Source organism: Caretta caretta, chromosome 23 (assembly GCF_965140235.1).
Source record: "Caretta caretta isolate rCarCar2 chromosome 23, rCarCar1.hap1, whole genome shotgun sequence".
Lineage (NCBI taxonomy): Eukaryota > Metazoa > Chordata > Testudines > Cheloniidae > Caretta > Caretta caretta.
The window spans coordinates 3148576-3153860 of NC_134228.1; positions in this window are offsets into that span (position 1 = coordinate 3148576).

A 5285-nucleotide genomic window follows, 5' to 3' on the forward strand; every position below is an offset into this window, starting at 1 on the left:
GCACCCCTCCCTGGGCCCAGAACGAGCCAGACTTGTTTTTACTCTCCTGCCACTTCAGATTGGTCAACCAGAGGTTGGCAGCTGGATTAGAGGAGGGCATCCAGCTGGTTGGTCTCTCTTCCCGGAGATCCAGCGCTCCTGCTGTTCAGGGCCAGCAAGTTAACCAGCCTCTGCGCTGAGTTGTATGATGTCACTCCCACGACATACCATTGAGGATCTGGGCCAACCAAGGTATAGCTTAGTCCCCGTCTCACTCGGGAATAGGTAGGCCAGCAGAGAGTGTGTATAATGCTGGCTTGCAATGAATGGGAATTAAATACCCACACACCTTTAAAAATCTGGCCCTATGTTCACACGCAGGGAAGTTGTGTCATGACTTTCTAGTGTAGACAAGACCTTCTATTGGAAGCGCTTTGGGGCGGGGGCCAACTCTTTGTTCTGTGTTTGTGCAGTGCCAGAAGGGCCTGACCCATGACTGGGACACCTGGGTGCTACCGTATTACCCATAATAGCAATAAAAACATACCATACTTGGTACAATGGGGGCCTGGGCCATGAGCAGGGCTCTTAGGCACTGCCATAATACACCTAATAAATGACAATAGTAACTATAAGATTTGTTCAGGTTATGAAATCCCAGCAGCTGAGATCTCACTCTGGTAACTGACGAGGCACATTCCTCCTGGGATTTGCGGGCTAGGGCAGTGGGAGTGGGGAGCGGCAGGCTGGAGGGATCCCGAGATAACCCCGCTGGGCTCAGTCCCTCCCTTTGTACCTGGGTCTGCAGCTCAGTGTAAAAGGGGCAGCATTGATAAGGGTGCTGCGACCATGGGTTGACCCAGCCAGGCCAGCGTATGTGAACGGGAGGTCAGGCTCCTGCTCTCTGCTAGTTCCCCCGAAGTAACAATCCCCCAACTCCTGGGCCAGGAATAGAACCCAGGAGTCCTGGTTCCCAGCCCCGCCCTGCTCGAACCACTACATCCCACTCCTTTTCCTGAGCAAGCTTTACAAAATAAAAGACACGAACAGGCTGAACCGGAAAGTTTCTCTCCAAGTGGGGACAACAAATAACATTTTTGTAGAACACAACTGGTGCCCGTGTGAAGGAAACAGCTCAGCTCCTTGGCTAGGCAAGCCTTGGGGACGTGGAATAGCCATTATGTGGGGCCCTGGGGTTTGCCTTCCCTGTTAGCAGAGGGTCACTGCGCCCACCCCCACACATGCACGCCTCAGACCTCGCACGCACACTCCAAGTCCCACCATGCGTCACCCCGTCGCCATGCGACTCTGTCTCACACATACATCAAACACACACACAGACTTACCATGCATGACACACGCACTCACATGTACCATGCAACACACACCCGCACCAGCTGTGCGTAACGCACATGCCCACACACCCGCCATGCATCTCTCTCTCTCTTACACATGCTCATACACGCACACAACCCTGCCACGCAAATGTGTGTATAACTTTTTACCCTCCCCTGCTCACTGTGGCTCGGCTCCTCATCACCTGTCTCTCTGGCTGCAGCAGGCGTCGCCAGGCAGCACCATCACACACGCGCTGACCGAATCTTTACTTAGCAGTTGGGCAGATGTTTCCTCTCTGAACAAACACTGTGGCTGGGATGAATGTAGCTGGTGCCGCCTGGTTGTGGGGGGAGCTGTTGCAAGCAGCAGGAGCCTCTCCATTCTGCTTTCCTCCATTTTTGATGCAAAGTCGCCCCCTGGGAATGGCGCACAGATGTCGGGCTCCGATCCCTGCCGGAGGGGACTGGGCGCGTGTCGTTTGCGACCGCCTCTGCTCCAGGACTGGTGCATACAGTGTCAATGAACAAATGGCATTAAGAAAGTACCCAGGCTGCACGGCACTTTTCTCTCCTTCCTCAGGACCTGCCAAGCCCTGAAATCGGTGATTGTGCAGCGGGGGTGGGTGGGTGCAGAACTGCTTTGCTGTGTGTCCTAGACCCCTACATTGCTTACAGCTGAGGGTGATCCCCTTTAGCGCTAGGCCCGTGTTTAGGCCAGAGAGGGGCTAAGCCACTGCTGCTGCGAGGTAGCAAAGCACTGGCTGGTTACAGCTTTGCTGGCTGCTCACGCAGCTCTTGGTGCTGTACGGGACTCAGAGGGAGCCACAACCCCCTGCCCCTCCAATCTGCAGATTGCACCCCCCCCATGGCTGTACTGAGATCTCCCCCTGCCACCCCTGAACTCAGCCTAGTGTGGGAAGGAGTGCTGGGAACTGGGTCCCCCTTTAGGAGGGGAACGTGGCAGGGCTGCCAGGACCTAGGGCCCAGCTGGGGGTGCTGGGCAAATGCCCCTCCCTCTGTCATTGATGCTGGCAGCCCTCACTTTCCAGCCCCTCTGCCTACCAGCACCTCTGCCTACCAGCACATCCCACCCTCGCCCCAGGTTAAGTAGCTGCCCTTTAAAAACTACCCAGCTGGACACCATCAGGCGGCAGCAGTGGGGTTAATGAGGCAACTTTCAACACACACAATTCCTGCCCCCCCCCCTCCACTCCCGGCCCCAAGGAATCCTCTGTGGAAATGCTGGCAAAGAAGCTCCAGCAATGAGAACTGCTTTGGAGTAAGTGAGAGAGGAGGGTTTAGTGGTTAGAGCAGGGAGCTGGGAGCCAGGACTCCTGGGTTCTAACCCCAGCTCTGGGAGGGGAGTAGGGTCTAGTGGTTAGAGCAGGGGGCTGGGAGCCAGGACTCCTGGGTTCTAACCCCAGCTCTGGGAGGGGAGTAGGGTCTAGTGGTTAGAGCAGGGGGCTGGGAGCCAGGACTCCTGGGTTCTAACCCCAGCTCTGGGAGAGGAGTGGGGTCTAGTGGTTAGAGCAGGGGGCTGGGAGCCAGGACTCCTGGGTTCTAACCCCAGCTCTGGGAGGCGAGTAGGGTCCAGTGGTTAGAGCGGGGGCGGGGGGGCTGGGAACCAGGACTCCTGGGTTCTATTTCCAGTCCTAGTCAGAGGCGTGCATAAGCAGGTACAGCGCTACGCTGTTGAAAGTGGCAGAGCAGGTGTTTTATTTGGGGCCGGGGGCCTGGGAGGGCCGGGGGCGGGGGGCGGGTGACGAGGCCAAAAGAAGATTTTTGCAGCGGCTCTAGGGTAAAACGTCCCCGCTTTGTTAAGGCCCCGCGGGCTCGGTTAATACCGGACTCAGACAGCAGAGGGCGCCCTTCTCCTGGGAATGAGAGGCCTAGGCAGGCTGTATATGGCAATTCAGGACCAGCTGGCAGGCCCCGGAGTTGTTTGGCAAACACAGAGAATAGAGGGCAAGGGGCCCTGGCTGCGGGTCGGGAGTGAGGGGCACCGGCAGAGGTTGGGGCGGGGGGAGCCCAGGGCTGGGCTAGCAGGGGGCTGCAGGTCAGGAGTGGGGGGCACCGGCAGAGCTGGACGGGGGTCAGGGGGTGGGTGAAGACCTGGAATAGCACGACTGACCGCAAGCCAGGACTCGGAGAGCTTAAGGCCATAAGGGACCATCCAGTCTGACTCCCCCCCGCCCTGCCCTGGGAGCAGAGAGCTGGAAGTGGGGGTCCCTCAGAGACCAGAGCAGCCCAGCCCAGGCTGCCCTCCAAGCAGAGGGAGACTGGGGGAGGGTGACACACCCCATGTCTCAGCCCAGAGCAGGTGCCCGCAGCCCCCTCAGCCACCACTCCCCACGCCCCGCTCTGCCTGAGAAACACGTGCTCTAGGTGTGGGGATTCAGGAACCCCAGCATCTCCCCCGGCAGCCTAGAGAGGGGCAGGCCCGGGCCACCTGCACGCATCCCCTGTGCTGAAAGCAATGCAGCCACCCAGTGCTGCGTCTCCGCTCCAAGGACAACCCCGAGCTGGCTGGTGGCTTAGGGGGCACAGCGCGGCCAGGAACAGGGCGGCAGCGTGGGACTCTGCAATTCATCAGAGGTGCAGGAAACAGGATTTGGAAGCAGGCCGATACCTGCTGCAGCAGGGGCCAAGGGCACCACAGAGCTGTAGTTAGCCCTCCCAAGGGCTCTGTCGGGCTGGGGGCCCTCTGAAGCCATCAGAGACTGGGCTCCTACAGCTTCTGGATTGGCAGAGCTCAGCTCCGGGCCTGGAACCGGTTGTGGGACCCCCCCACCATCGGAGGTTGCTAAGAACAGGTTGGACAAACCTGGGTCAGAGCTGGGTTAGGGTTACGTGGTCCTGCCTCGGCGCCGGGGGCTGGGCTCAGACACCTCCCGAGGTTCCTTCCAGCCTGATGCATCTCTCTTTTACGCAAGAGATCATTTGGCCAGGATCCCCTTTCTGCCACCAATCTAGCGCACCGAGCAAGGAATTCCAGAGACAAGGGACGTTCGTCGGTTTCAGAGGCTACAGCACCTGCCCGCAGGATCGGTGCCTATCTGGCTACACAGAACCATGCCCCACGCAGAGGAAGCTGCCCCCCCCCCCGCATATCACCACCCGGGAAGGGCAGATTGAGAACCAGTCATGGCCCTAGGGGATGGATCCCTTCAGCACCAGAGCTTTAGGAGCCAGGTATAAGGGGGCTTCAGCCCCTCAGAAGAACACCCTCCCTCCTATAATTACACACGCAGGACTCCTGGGTTCCATTCCCAGCTCTGGGAGGGGAGTGGGGTCCAGTGGTTAGAGCAGGGGAGGGCTGGGAGTCAGGACTCCTGGGTTCTATCCCTAGCATCAAATGGGGATAAGCACTCCTGTTACAGTAATCAGGGCCGTACAGTTCCCTAGATAGGGGGCTAGGCATCAGGACTCCTGGGTTCTAGGCTCAGATCTTCCCCAGACTTGTCCTTGGATTTTAGGCAATTGGCTTCTCCTCCCCTTGCCTAGTTTCCCCGTCGGTAGGGACTGAGGCGGTCCCCACTTTAAGCTCCAGCTATTACGGGCCAGGATTGTGAGCAAGAGAGAAGGGGTGCCCGGCTGGCATGGACACAGGGTGCCTGGATCTTCCCTTGGGCCAAGCAGAACAAAACACCCAGGGCTTCACGCCACCAGGCAGCAACCGCATTATAGCTGCAGGGGGACTCAGCGGACAGACTCAGGAGATGCCACCTCTGGCCTGCTGGATGACTCTGGGCAAACCACATCCCTGGGTCTCTATCCCCATTCCCAAAGCTGGGAAGGGAACCCAGGAGTCCCCCCCGCCAGCAAGCTGCCCTGCTCTGACCACTAGACCCCGCTGTCCAGAGTATTACACTTTTAAAAGGGAGAGGAACCTTTTAAGAACGCACGGAGATCTCCAGGTAGAAAAGAAAGCAGTGGGTAGTTACTCTGTGGGCGAAAAACCAAGGCATC